General features: G+C 45.4%; 1 long non-coding RNA gene across 1 annotated transcript in view; it reads right to left on the reverse strand.

The window, feature by feature from the left end:
- LOC142570806 (uncharacterized) overlaps positions 1-13,917 on the reverse strand; it is a 39,893-nt gene extending 25,976 nt beyond the window's left edge. The window contains exon 1 of the long non-coding RNA XR_012825686.1: positions 13,791-13,917. This is a non-coding gene — a long non-coding RNA (uncharacterized LOC142570806). The remainder of the gene's footprint in view (positions 1-13,790) is intronic.
- Between the last annotated feature and the right edge of the window lie 1,841 nt (positions 13,918-15,758).

A 15,758-nucleotide genomic window follows, 5' to 3' on the forward strand; every position in this document is an offset into this window, starting at 1 on the left:
TGTCGTCACTTCGTCCTAGTCGAGCGTCCTCGTCAAAGTGAGCCAGTACAGGAGGTGCTAGCAGGCGCTTTTGGAGATCATTAAACTCTGCTTGTTCTTCTTCGATCCACACGAAGGCAACGTCTTATTCTTGTAAGGCGCGTTAATGGTGAAGCTATAAGTGAAAAATTGGCAATAAATCTTCAGTATTACGCGCAGTGACCTAGGAAACGCCTCACTCTCTCCTTGGCGGTTGGCGCTGGAAACTTTGTGACGGCCGTGATCTCGTCGGGGTCAAGGCCGCGGCCGCCTTGATGACTCACAATATCTCCTAAGAACTGGAATTCCTCGAAACCAAAGTCACACTTTTCGGCTTTCAGTATTAGGCCGGCGGACCGTATCGTTCGTAGAACATAAGTGAAATAATAATAATAATAATAATAATAATAATAATAATAATAATAATAATAATAATAATAATAATAATAATAATAATAATAATAATAATAATAATAATAATTATTATTATTATTATTATTATTATTATTAACCACCAGCAGCGGTCTGAGGTGTTGCTCAAACGTTTCCGAAAAAACGATCACGTCGTCCAGGTATACAAGGCATGTCTGCCACTTCAGGCCTAACAGAACCGTATCCATGAGTCGCTGAAAAGTTGCTGAAGCTGAGCATAAATCGAAAAACAGGACCTTGAATTCGTAAAGCCCGTCAGGTGTTACGAAAGCAGTCTTTTCTATGTCTCTCTCGTCCACCTCGATTTGCCAATAGCTACTTTTTAGGTCCATCGACGAGAAGTAGCGGGCATGCCTCAGCCTGTCGGGTGAATCGTCGATACGCGGTAATGGGTATACGTCTTTCTTTGTCACCCGGTTCAGCTTACGGTACTCGACACAAAAATGTAGACTGCGTCTTTCTTTTTTATCATCACTACCACCGATGCCCACGAGCATTTTGATGGTTTAGACAACGTCGTCGGCGAGCGTTTTCTTCACGAGCTCTTGGATAGCTTCGCGTTCTTTTGGTGCTACATGGTACGGGTTTTGTCGGATTGGTCTCGCTGTCTCCTCCGTCATAATCTGGTGCTTCCTCAGTGGCGTCTGACCAACCCTGGATGTTGACGAGAAACAATAGCGAGACTGGTGCAGCAGGCCCACAAGGCGCTGCCTTTCCGCTGATCATAAGCTCGCGCTCACTTCAAGAACAGGTAACGGTGCCGAAGCGTCTTGCTCTCCCTGTTGTAATGAAAAACAGTCACAAAATTCCGCAATCTCATCGAGGTCAGCAACTTCTGCGTCTTCCTTGCTGAAGTTTGTCAGCAGTACCTCTGTTTTCTCACGCATTACTTTGACGAGACTTCTGGGCATGATAACAGCTTGAGTGAGCAAAAGCGTAATTATCTGCTCTGGAAGACTTTCCCACCATACTCTGTGTCGCACCTGACGGAAACAAGACGGCTAGATAACGGCGGTACGGTCATGTCGACTATGATGCTTAAGGACTTGCGCTGTAGTTCTGCATTTTCGTCCCCAGAAAAGCTTAGTATACCTTCTGGTATGTTGATGACGGTGCCATGCTCGCGTAAGAAGTGCATACCTATCATTACATCTTTGCAGCAGTCGGAGAGAATAACAAAGTTTACGACGAATGACGAATCCCCTATGTTGATCCTTGCAGTACACTTGCCAGTCAGTGTCAGTAGCTCGCTTCCAGCACCTCTAATGTGCGGCCCTAACCATTCCATTTTCACTTTGCCAAGTCTGTCCGCCAATTTTTCAGTTATGATCGAAAAGTCCGCGCCCGTGTCTACTAGCACCGCCACGTCGCGGCCGTCAATTGATGCAGTAACATCGACGCTAACAATGTCGTCTGTCGCCAAATCATATGGCTATATCGGCTGCTCGTTCGACGGCAAAGGGGGATTTTCGGCACTTTGACGTGTGACAACCTTCCCACCTGAGGTTGCGGCCTTCAGTCTCCCTGGCGTGGGCTGGGAGATCGCCCTCGGGCCACGTCGATGGAACATTCTTGCAGGTGGAAAATGATGTCCTGGGGAGGGGGAGCGCGACCGGTAACCGGGAGAATCGGCTCGCCAGCCCGTCGAATTCGCGTTGATGCTCGCTCCGCTGCCATTGAAAGCACGACGAGAAGCAGTGGATGGGAATGCTTGGTACCCTGCGACGCGATAAGTGCAGTGACGGCAGATGGGCGCGCTTCCCTACAATGGAAGCACAAAGGCCTATAGTCAGCTGTGCGCCAAATGTCGGTTCTGCGAAGTGGTGGTCGCGTCGCTTGTTCCCTACGGCACTAAGGCGATGCCGGTGCTTAGCGCTGGTGATACTGCGGTGTCGGCATCGGAGGTGGCGGTCGACGGACGACGTCTGCGTAGCTGAACTGCTACGTCTGGGGATGTGGCTCGGGAGCCGAAAACGCTTGCCTTATTTCTTGGCGCACAGTTTCAGCCATTACCCGCCGTGGTTGCTCAGTGGCTATGGTGTTGGGCTGCTGGGGGCGAAATGCGAAAACACCCGTGTGCTTAGATTTAGGTGCACGTTAAAGAACCCCAGGTGGTCAAAATTTCCGGAGTCCTCCACTACGGCGTGCCTCATAATCAGAAAGTGGTTTTGGCACGTAAAACTCCAAATATTATTATTATTAGTTTCAGCCATTGACACAGCTGTGCATTCACTTGGCGTGGCAGTGAGATTTTTAATCTCTTCCTGCACTATTTCGCGCATCAGCCGGCGTAAGGAACCCTAGTCCGTAACTGTCACTGCTGCGGTGCTTGCCGGTTCACTGGTGGTCAGGTGATCATACTGGCGGCAGTGTAAATTTAACGCGCGCTCTATGGCTGTCGATTCTTTAATAAATTTATCGACACTTTCGGCGGGTTCCGCACAAGACCATCAAGCAGCTGTCCCTTTACGCCGCTCATGAGGTATGGTATGGCATGGTATGGTATGAAGAACTTATTGGGTCCTGAAGGTAAACCCCAGGTTGACGCGGGCCGCTCCCACGTTGGGACTGTCAGGCCGAGCCCTTCAGCCACATCGCGGGCCTTCTGGACTGCCCGTAAATTGGTCAGAGAGTGATTCACTGTGTAGCATTTGCCGCCACCATTCTTGTTGCTTGTCACAGCCTGTGAAGACCGCGGGGCGCTGTCAAAGCATGTAGTCAAGAGTAATGATGCCATTGCACTTACTACAGTTGGTTTGAGTTTCCCTCTCCGGATTGATCCTGTTCATAAAATCTGGACTTGGGCATGTTCTTGTCTGTAGCAAACGTAATGTAACCGCTTGGGCTCTGCAAAGCTTACCGTGTGGCAATGGGTATTCCCTTCTGGTTTTTTTTTGCTTCAGAGATATCGGGGTCTGCACGACAACAAAGACGAGGCATGTCCTCAGCGAACATGGCAACAGTTTCATTCGGCTTTTGAATCCACGATTCGAGAAGACGCTGACCAAGGTACTAATGCGTCATGTTCCTGAAGGAGCAAAACAGTGAAGTAGGCCTCCTACGGCAATGAGGTTAATTTCACGCTTCACCTAACTCTACAAAATAACTATATAGCTATAGAGTAATAATATAGTAACTGTTTAATAAGGCCCGGGCAAAATAATGTATTAGACTTTTAAGAAGATATTCGTTAGGCTCGAAGCATCTAAGAAACCAGTTAACGGCAGACGAGGTGCCAAAGGCCTTGAAGTAAACGGCAATGGAAGCTACCACGTTCGGTGCAGGCGCTCGCCAGGCAAAGTGTATGCAAATCCAATGTTTCCATGTAGACTTGTGAAGTTTGGAACAGTTATTTCGCTTCCTTTCTGCTTTGCCCGTAGAAAGATTATCCTTACTGATATTTCGCGTTTACCTCGTGGCCTGTCGGAATTGTCAACACTCGCTTAATTTATATTCGTTTCGGGAAGCAACACTGCTCGCATTTTATTGGCTGAGGCATCACTTTTTGCGAAGGCTCCATCTCAGCCCTATAAAAATTGAGCGCGTTTACTGCATAGCAAACGTCCTAGATTTGCGATAGTCGAGATGAATAAAGTTACACTTTTTAATTTCGAACGCATACTATACTTTTGATTCTCACAAGAGCGTCCGTGGAGGAGTTTGCAGAGACAATGGCAACAAAGGCGAAAGAGCGCAGGGGCTGGTTGTTTATGTACGGGCACTAAGACGCATTTATTTTTTTTGAGTATCCTGGTATGGTTTTGAGAGTTGTTTGTGTAGTTTTTAATGCTTGTGTGTATTCAAGCGAGCTCTTGTATGTAGTCAGCCAGCCGCCTTTTATACCGCCTGCACAATCGAAAAGACCGAAAAACAAATAAACAAGAACCTTAAGCTTCGGGAAGCCACCGCATTGCGGGAGTATACTACATGCAGGCATCGAGAAAGCGTTCGATTCAGTCGAAACCTCAGCAGTCATGGAGGCATTACGGAATCAGGGTGTAGACGAGCGGTATGTAAAAATACTGAAAGATATCTATAGCGGTTCGACAGCCACCGTTGTCCTACATAAAGAAAGCAACAAAATCCCAATAAAGAAAGGCATCAGGCAGGGAGATATGATCTCTCCTATGCTATTCACAGCGTGTTTACAGGAGGTATTCAGAGACCCGGATTGGGAAGGAGTGGAGATACGAATTAATGAAGAATACCTTAGTAACTCGCGATTCGCTGATGATATTGCCTTGCCTAGCAGTGGCGTAGCCAGAAATTTAGCTAGGGGGGGGGGGGGGGCTCACGTTGCAGCTCGGCCTCCTCCTTAAGATGCAACTTTAGCACGGGTGCTCCTATCTAAATACACGTAGAAAGAGAATTTGTTTTTCTTGGGAACCACGGCAGCAAATTTGAGGAGGTTTGTTGCATTTAAAAGAAAAACGTACATTCTAGTGGCTGTTCGTTTCGATTTTTCATTTAGGTTGTCACTTCTTTATTAAAGGTTGAGCAAAATCGCAAATTTTCAGAAAACGATACTATCAAGTTTAAAACTCGGTAACTCAACAATGATAAATTATATCACAATTCTGTGAATTGCATATAACATTACATCTAGAGCGGGCAAAATTGATATCTTACACCTGAACCTAAAAAAATTTAAGTATTAAGGAAATGCGGCTTTTGCAGAACCCTTGTACATAACGTAACTAATTTATGTAAGATACAAATTGACATATCGAATTTGTCCTCTTTGAATGATCTAATCGATGTCGTTTACAGAACTGCGATATCTATTTTTGATGCAGAGCTATTAATTTGTAAACTTCGTGCTTCTATTCTTCCGAACTTTCGAATTTTTCAAAATATCTTAAGCAAAGTTCAGGCCCTAAATCGAAATTCCGCTTCCAACAGGGACTATAATTTAACTTCCTCTCTCAAATGCAACACATTTCATTAAAGCGATCCAGGGGTTATCTCAGAGAAGCATTTCTGCGTTTTACATGTACCTGAATAGGCGCATCGGAGTTGGGCCCGAGCTAAAGCTTCCTCTTAAACAATTTGTCTAGGGATCAAATACATGAATAATAACTGCATTGCCATTGCCAAAGATGCTGCAAACCAATTGTTGAAAGCTACACACTGTAAATACAAGTAAAATATGTATTTTTTCATAAAAGAATATACTCGTCTGTGCCAAAAATTGTGCCCAAAATAACTGATATCAATGCTTACATGTTTTTGTCTATTTAATAACTAAAGAAAATATCACACGAACTTTAGAGCTATATCAGTTCAAAATCAGCAAAGCAGTGCATGCCGCTGATATGAAAAATGTAGGGGCCATGAAATGAACAAGTTGACGACGAATATGTTAATGAAACTGTCATTCAAGATCCTTGTTTACATTCTTGAACACTTGCAACGGCCAGTGAAAAATCTCAATGACGCTGTCATTTGTTCCAATGTATTACGCAGGAGCAGCTGTCAGCGGTCGTGCATCGTGAGTAATTGCACCGAAACTATAGTCGCAACAGAGAGCACGTATAAAAAGCTTGAGTTCTGCAAAATATACGAGGGCGAGTCAAATGAAAGTGAGCCAATGCGAATATATGACAAACGGGGTACTTTATTTAAAAGTAGCCTCCATGAGTATTTAGACGTTTGTCCCATTGACTAACGAGTCGCGTGATTGCCGTCTCGTAAAGCTCCTTGGGTTGCCGCTTCTAAAAGTCTGGAACTGACTCTTTCACGTCATCGTCTGACACGAATCTGGTTCCCTTGAGCTGTTTTTTTGGTTGTCCCAAAATGTCGAAGTCGCAAGTCGACAGGTCTGAGATGTATGGCGGATGTTGCAGCGTTTCCGCTTGAACTTTGCCAGTTTCGTATTCACCACATCAGCGACCTGGGGACGGGCATTGTCGTGGAACAAGATGACCCCATTCGTCAATTTTCCACGTAGTTTGTTCTTGATTACGACACGCAGCCGGTACAGCGTTTCGCGATATCGGAAAGAATTGATAGTCTCTCTAGATTTAGCAAATTCTATCAGTAATGGCTGCTCACGATAGAAAAAAATAAGTCAACAGCACCTTCCCGGCGGAAATGACAGCCTTTGCTTTCGTTGGCGGTGGTGAATTCGAATGGTTTCACTGTAAGCTCTGCCGTCGTGTTTCAGGCTCGTAGTAGTGACATGATGGTTCGTCCTCGATCACAATTGCATACAAGAAATTGTCACCCTCATTGTGATACAGGATCAGATGAGTAAAGGCAGCGCCGAACTTTTCCGTCTTCTGGCGGTGGTTTAAAATCTTGTGTATCCATTGTGCACACAAGAGACGATAATCGAGATGTTCATGAATTATGGCGTGAACCGATCCCTTACTGATGTTCACACGCTCTGCCAGTTCATCGATGCTCTTCATCAGTTCTTATTTCATCAGCTCATCAACCTTTGCAATTTTGTTAGGAGTGATTACACGATGGCTTTGGCCCGGTCTCGGATCGTATTTGCTACTTTCACGTCCTTCTTTGAACCGTTTGCTCCAGCGCTTCACATTGGGCAATGAAATGAAATGTTGAAGGTACACGGCAGCCATACGGCGACTAATTTCTTTTTGGGAAACACCTTCAGCTGTCAAAAACCAAACGATACCACGCTGCTCAACTTCTAGAGCATCCATTACGTCGGGAAACCATGTTCAACCCAGTATGTGAGAGCATTAAAGAGCATTTATCCTCTCACCTACATGTCACTTTTGTAAATGAGAGATGCCTGTGTGCTGCGCGCATGCCTCGCAGAAAATAAACCGAACCATTTTTGCGCGGGGTGGGTAGGCTCACTTTCATTTGACTCGCCCTCTACATTAGAAACGTGAAGATACAATAGAATGTACAGATGCGAAGATACAGCTTGATAAAGGGCAAATAAGTGTCACTGGAAGCAAAGTTCACTGCGCGTATACACAAAACCTCGCTACAATATATTTAAATATATGTATAAGTATGCCTAAAGGCATACCTTTGCCTTATGCCTCATGTATGTAATTATGCCTGAAGGGCAAGTGTTTATCGCAATAAAAACAGTATCGAATAAATTTACGTATCTAAGAAAAAAGTCCCTGTATATAATGTGTCAAACAAGGCAAATAAACATGTTGTGAAATCACAGATTCACAGAATCCTAGATCCCGTCCCCATTCTATCCACTCCCCTTAATGTATCGCGCGTGACGGAAGGCGGCCCGCTTGCTCCCCGCTTTTCTCCCTTGCTCACATAAGACTGAGCCACCATCGTCGCCCCCCCCCCCCCCACACGCTTTCACTCGCACATACAGCATGCAGCGCACGTTTATGATGTTATCGCCCTTAGACTTTATGCGAAACATGAGGGCGACGGCGACGACAGGAATGCGCCAGAGTGTCCACATAATTTCTATCGAAAAAATATACTAAGAGTATCCGGCAACTGAAGCGTCCCATGGGCCATTACTTTCCACAAAAGAAGCAACAAAATTGAACTTTCAGCATGCGACAATTCGCTGCGCTAAACAATGTTTTTCCTTTTTTTCCTTTTGTGGGGCGGGGGCATCGAAATGGAATAAACGCAAAGAAAACTATGCTGCCCAAAATCGAACGCCTACTTTGGGCACCTAATGTTGCTACCAAAGGAATATCGAAGAAAACGCGGGACAGTTGGTCCACCGAAAACCATGCGCATACTGCTCGGTATCCTAAACCGGCGAGACAAGACTTTCGAGAGGTTGCGCTCAAGCGAACGCGGTGCAATCTTTCGAGTCCCCACAGTGATGGCGGCGAGCGACCATTGTTTCTTTTTCTCGTCTGCTAGCCAGAAAGCGTTGAAAACTCTGCTAGGCGAAAATGCATTCGGCCAGAGAAAACCGAACGCGCACCGAAGTGCGCCGTGCAGTGGTCAGGGCAACACGAGAAAAACGCATGCGCTCTGGCTGGCTCTGGCTGGCTCTGGCAGCCTGTGAGTAACGAGTACAAAAAAAAATGAAGAGGCTCAATGTGTCCTCGCGAATAAAAGTCAAAGTAGAAAAAATAAATAAGAACGTTGTTACCTTGGCTGACTTTAGTGTCTTGACATGGATGCTTTGGCGCAGGTGAAAAATTTGTATTTTTTATGAGACATGAGGGCGCGAATGAACCACCACAACGCTTCGTCTCATGGGACCTCGCTGCGTGCAGTGTCAACTTGTCTGATAGTGTGTTGATCTGGCTTGTCTCGTTGTATGTTCCGATGAAAGACTTCAGAAAAATCATTGCACCTTTGGCATCAAATGTTACATTAAACCCAACAAAGTTCCGCAATTGAAAATATAAAGCACACGTTTGGAAATGTCAATGCAGCTTTCGCATCAAAAGTTTATGAGAAATTTATAACCATAAAGTTTCGGAATTATAACATCCACGCGCTCCGTAGATTCCGCAGCCTCCGCGAGATGCTGCGGCGAGCCCGTTCGATATCAGAACGCCCTTGAAACTTTGTGCTCGGATGGGGCTGCTTGCGTTATGTGACTCCCGGTGCATGGGCGCTGCCACGAAATCCAGCCCAAGTTCGCAATTTTCGCGCTGAAATCTCTTTTTGAGAGTGAAAAGAACATTCCAGGCAAAATCCAGAATGATTTTGTTCCCATGTTTTGATCCCATGTTTGCGCGTACGAATCTCCTGCGACAATCACCGCTCTTTCTTGCTATTCATCACTGGAACAAGCTGCCAAAAGAAATTGCTTCTATACGTGATCATGACTCATTTGTAAGTAACTTGAAGCGCAGTTTTACGCATGTTGGTAAAAGCAGAATTTTATGCCTTTGACGCATTGTAAGTGTATCTACACGCTTTGTACGGAGTGTTCTTTTTTTTCATTATGTATGCAATTCTTCTTCTTTTTTTCTTTTTATATTTTCTTGTTGTATTCGGCGACCTTTACCAAGGTGTTCTACATTGCCTTTCCCCCCTAATTGTGTTTGAAATATCCTGTTGTTAAACACCGCCCCCCCCCCCCCCCCCTATATAATGCTCATAAGGGCCTTTAGGGTATCTGAATAAAAAAATTTCCGGCGCCGGGGGTTGCTTTGGTCTGCGGTGCATGGACAGCACGAAAAAATTTCGGAGGGGGGGCTGAAGCCCCATAAGCCTCCCCCACCCCCTAACTACACCCCTGTTGCCTAGTAACTCAGGGGCTTTTTTAACAGGGATAAGCGGGCTAGTTGGTGGTCGTTATTGGAATGCATCATGTAACCGCACAAAAATCTTGTGTGTTCCTTCTTTGTCCCTTGTTTTTGTGCGGTTACATGATGCATTCCAATAACTCAGGGGACCAATTGCTATGCATGCTCACTGACCTGGAGAGACAAAGGAGAAGGGTGGGTCTAAAAATTAATCTGCAGAAAACTAAAGTAATGTTTAACAGTCTCGGAAGAGAACAGCAGTTTGCGATAGGTACCGAGGCACTGGAAGTGGTATGGGAATACATCTACTTAGGGCAGGTAGTGACCGCGGATCCGGTTTATGAGACTGAAATATTCAGAAGAATAAGAATGGGCTGGGGTGCGTTTGGCAGTCATTCCCAGATCATGAACAGCAGGTTGCCATTATTCCTCAAGAGAAAAGTGTATAACAGCTGTGTCTTATTAGTACTCACGTACGATGCAGAAACCTGGAGGCCTACGAAAAAGGTTCTACTTAAATTGAGGACGACGCAACGAGCTATGGAAACAAGAATGATGGGTGTAACGTTAAGGGATAAGAAAAGAGCAGATTGGGTGAGGGAACAAACGCGAGTTGATGACATCTTAGTTGAAATCAAGAAATGGGCATGGGCAGGGCATGTAATGAGGAGGGAAGATAACCGATGGTCATTAAGGGTTACGGACTGGATTCCAAGGGAAGGGAAGCGTAGCAGGTGGCGGCAGAAAGTTAGGTGGGAGGATGAGATTAAGAAGTTTGCAGGGACAACATGGCCGCAATTATTACATGACCGGGGTAGTTGGAGAAATATGGGAGAGGCCTTTGCCCTGCAGTGGGCGTAACCAGGCTGATGATGATGATGATGATGATGACTACATGCAGGCGCTTCGATATTCGATCTCTTTTCTGTTTCTGTTTCCACACTTTTGTCCATAAGAAAGAAAGATGAGCAGGATCTACCAACATCTAACCTCATAGCATTGCGAGAAACCTTTGCCTCTAAACTTGCTGTTTTTTCTGTTGTTAACAAAATGAAAAGTGGCGAACATAAGACTTTTACCAAAGAGAAAAAAAGTTCACGAGACGAGCGATGGACGAGCCAGTAACTTTATTCGCAGCAAGTTCCTCCGGAACAACAAAGAAGAAACAAAACAGGAAGAATATGGAAAGCATGCACCTATACTCTCACGCGGAAACAAACACGAGAGCACGATGCCGGATTAGTCACTTGTCAAGACTGTTATACTCTTTAGTTGTCAAAACAATGCATACTCAAGCGGCTTCCATGGCAGCATTTAAATTTAGACGTATTTGTTGTCATCGATTTCTTCATCACAGCTGTTGACGGCGCGTGTCACGCGCGAAGCAAGCACCCTGAGTTGGAACATGCCTCTTACGGGAGCCGCGCCTATTTCGCCCCGTCGGCCAGCGGCTCCGAAACATCAGGCGAGCCGGCATGGAAACAAGGGAGGCAGTTGCGAGCAGAAAGTACGTTTATCTACACACAGCTTGAAAGTAACTGTTTACACTACACAATCGAACTGAAGCGTGGCTGCTGTACAAGAGGACCGGCAGCCGCGAACGGCGCATCCCTGATGAGAAAGAGAAACGCAAATTAAAGCCCGTCCAGAGCCGCCGTATTTTCTTCGACCACCGGCTTTGCCGCCATTCACCCCAGAGCCGTAGAAATGAAAGAGCAACAGCGCAGAAGAAGCAGAACATCACCGAGACAACGGAAGGACGCGCCCCGTGGCATAGGTGGAAGCGCCGGTCAAAATTATTCTAGGAGATGTAGCTCCGATGAGCAGAAGTGACCGAACAAAGGACCGCCGCCAGCCCGAGAGGCTAACGTCTCCCGGCGTCCTGAGGTGGTCTTGCCGAGCCCCATCTCACGCGCACTCGTGAGGGCCGCGCGCGAACGAGGGCTTGGGTCCGGTCAAAACTGGGTCAATGAGGCAGCATTCTGACCCACTAGACCAACATCCTCTAAAGAAGAGTTACTTATTCATACGAACTGCGCTACAACATGGGACAAATAGTAACAAGGCGACACACGAGCGCAGAACTGTGTGTCGTAAGAGCAAGCTATAAGTCTGCTCTTGTATGTCCCCTCCTTACCTATTATCAACGCATCCTTACCAACTCGCCAAGATATCAACTCTGTTAAGAGTCACGTAAGCGAAATCACAACAGAGAGCAGCTGCTTCCCTAGCTGTCTGTTATTACAATAATTTTTTATAATAATATATTTATTCATGCAATCAATGCCAGTTGCTGGTTGTTAACGCAGCCTTTGTAATAGTTCCCATTGCAAGTACCCGCATTGGTTGACATCGTACAGCCCTCGACAACCGTTTCCTTCACATTCGAAGGCCTTCACTACATGGGTTGCCACCTGGAGACCGTAACCACCTGCCACCTGGATACCGTAAACGTGTTAAACGCTGCCAGAGTAGCACCGATCACGTCAGCCATAGGCGGAAAGACATCGGTTGGCAAGCCACAAGTGCTGTAGTACGAATTGATTCTCTCCTTGTATACGCAAACCCCTGTGTTTCGTTTCCGTTTCTCTTTCTACCTCTAGGGGGTTCTGGCGACGTGTTACTTTGTCGTGCAATACCGACCAGGTGCTTTGTCATTCACAGCAAGCAGTCGCTGACGCTAGCGACAGGTATCGAGGCCTGCGCTATTTGTATAGCCAACCTCATTGAAACACTTTGCCTCTGTGTCAACGTACGAAATCTCTTTTGCAAAACATCTGCCTAAAAGAAGCCACCGGGAGGAATAACCTCGCGGAATGTTAAAACGTTGCACCAGTTGGTACTGCTTCTTCTGTCCACGGCATGCGAACAACTAGATTAAAGAATAATAAAATGGAGACACTGCAGCTAGCGTATGCTTAGTTTAGTTCGTGTACCGTATCTCCTGCTGGGTTGACATCACAAACAGAATGCTCGCACGCTGCTTGTGCACGCGCTGTGGAATCGGCACATGACTGGAAGCCGATTATTCATGAGTAATTAATCACAGCGTCTTGTGGGTATTCCCCAGCGGTGGCGACACCTCACATCATGGTTGTTATGGTTTAAAGGTTGGACCTTCGGATGTTTTTTTTTTTTTTTTGTGTGAACCAAAGTTTCAGCAAGCTTTTTTTGCCGTGTTCTGCCCGTTTAAATACTGTCATAATTCTTTACTCAAAATGCATGGTACTTTTCGACTCGATTCTCGCAGAAGTGCTAAATGCTTGTTATCTGGCCATAGATATCACTATTCCGCCACGACGTTTGTATTTTCTAATGACTACAGAAGAGCTCGCTCCCACCAGAAGAACCCGAAAGCATAGGCGGCGGTCGACTGTGGATGCCACGCAGCATCTCAACCAGTCGGCAGATGCTATGGTTGTGGGTGCTTCATGCAGCTTTAATTACTGCTTATGCTATTACTGCTCTTCACACCTCATAGGCGTGACCTGGCATAGCCACTCTAAGCTAAGATGCCAATCCTGGTCTCCGATCTTATTCGCAGCTATCGTCACAAATTTGTCTTTTTTGAGCCTGTAAAGCGTACTTTGCCTAATACGACCTAGTTCTGCAAAGAAGTCCATTTTCTATACTCAGGACCATTTTAATCGGAGTCGGAGTTTGCGCCAAACTTTGAAGAGTCTTTTATGAAACGTATTGCGAGTAAAGTACTGGCTGCCAGTTTTATAGGTAAATGAGACTGCGTTTAAAGGAAACTGACATACAAGCTGCAAATAAGGTTAGGCGCATTAGAATATATAGTAAAACATATGGAAAGGAGTTCCGGTGACGTATTGCTCTCAGACTTCTGCCCCGCTTTTAAAACTCGTCAGTTACAGCACCAAATAAACTAGAGTTGAGTTATACTGTTGCATTCTGTTGCATATATATATATATATATATATATATATATATATATATATATATATATATATATATATATATATATATATAGATATATATATAATGTACGCTCCTCACTGGCGCCTCTGTGCATCGCACTCGTGCTCCTACGACCAGGATTGGCGTACACGCGAATGCGCCAACCACTCAGCTGTCATTCAATATTTTGATTTATTGCACTAAAAGAACGCAATAAAAGTTCCTGGATAAGCTCACCTATTTTTCACTACGTAATGACATCTTCCTCTTTCCCGTCGAAGCCAGTTTCATCCCCCATGTTGTTTCTGACATAAATATGCAAAGTGCCAGGGCATATAACTTCAAGTATAGACCATGGCCGTTTCTGCAATGCGATAGCCGCTGATAATTGGAAAACGTGAAATAAAACAGAGAAAAAAACGAAAACAGAAACAAGGACAGCATTGTGCCGCGATGCCCGAATACCATTGTTTGTGCTAGTGACAGTTAGTGAGTTCGTTTCGTTTTCGGCGATCCCATAGCGCATTGCATGCCGCAAGCCACTGCTATACTCGTAATTTCCGTGCGACACCTTCATGAAGGATGGCATATCCTAAAAGTGATTCCACTGTGTCAGCGTTTGTGTTGCCCTTTGAACGAACGTGTTCAGACTTTGCCACACCCTAATAGACAGCCGCAAACGGCGTTGCTAATATATCTGCACACTGCGGAAGTGCATATACTCTTGCGCTATCATTTAAAAAAATATATTTACATACAAAAAGAGAATGATTTCCAGAAAACGTGGACAGCAATGCAGCATTCTTGGCATTGAAACTTCTTGTTAGCCTGGCCGTCCACTTAGTATTTAACATCGTCGGACTTCTCTAGGAAGAGCATAGTGGACAGACACAGCCTCCAGCCGGAAGTCTAGTCCTGAGGAATACGATTTGTCGGCAGCACTTCGAAAATTGTGGCTACCGACCTTTTGCTTCTTTCTTTATTAAAGTATATGCAGGGACATCGCTTACAACCGCGACTAGTGCATGAGCCAGTATAGTGCGTACCTAAAGAATCTGTTGGAAAAGCATTGCAGGCTTGAGCCAGAATAACTGTGCAGAAATCCCACATTTTTTGCAAGCTTACATTTGTCCTTCAGTTGCCGAGAACAAGGACACAGTAAAGAAAGTGAGTAGCGACGTGCGTTTTACCGTGTGGATGGGTCCTTGTTCTTGCGTAATAAAGAATTCTTGTATCACCGTCTTGCCTGTCACCATAATAGACAATACTATATTGTTAGCTTTCTCGTGTATTTATACCACAATTTCGCAAGAACAATTCACACACGCGATTATTTGTGAAGGCCTTGCTCTTGGCAACTGCCAGATAAAGGATAACCACTAATGCGCTTGTGTGAAGGTGGTTAGTCAGCGAAGGAGTTGACACGTTGCACCTAATGCAGGGCAACTTGTCAAACTCTGATTGCGTGATGTGCCCCTAATACTTACATTGCTCTTCAAAGTGATATATGACACAAACACAGGTTTCAATACAGTTTACGAAATATTTATTTTATTTGCTACTTTGAAGTTACTGCTGTACCTGCTTTGAAGTCGCTATGATACACAAATATGTTTTTTGTTCTCATTTGAGAAATCTTTTTGCCAAAGTTAAATCGTAGCATGACGCACGCATGGTAGTTGTATGAATCGGATCGTTGAAGTAACCGAGGCCAATTTCGTTCAATAAGTGGGTGAACCACTGCTTTGTTAGCGGATCAGAACGGCAAGTTGGGCCAGTCGGTTGGGATTCATGGTAAGGTTTGTAACAGCGCACCCAAGACAGCGCCGTGTCGTCGTTTTATTCCTTTTGTTGTCCTTGTCTTGGGTGCGCTGTTACGAACCTTTGTTAGCGGTTTTAATACGTCTACGTTAAAGTCTCCGACCACGACCATCGGTGAGGGATTGGCAGTGCAGTACGTTCATCAACGCGGAAGTGCGCGCGCCTCGTCATCAGTCACGTTGTTTGGCGGCTTCTTTATTTTTTTTTTGCTGACAGAAAAAGTAGGCGTCTCCCGGACGGGCGTCCTTTTCTGAGGCATTTCCAAAAAGCCCCTTCCGGACGCTGGCGCCTACGAAAAGAGACGCCGGAAATAACATGTCGTGTGAGGACGCCTGGAAGGATTGGCTTTACATGGTGGTACGGCTAAAAAGCTTGCCTACGCAA

The sequence above is a fragment of the Dermacentor variabilis genome, chromosome 2 (genome assembly GCF_050947875.1).
Source record: "Dermacentor variabilis isolate Ectoservices chromosome 2, ASM5094787v1, whole genome shotgun sequence".
NCBI classification, from domain to species: Eukaryota; Metazoa; Arthropoda; class Arachnida; order Ixodida; family Ixodidae; genus Dermacentor; species Dermacentor variabilis.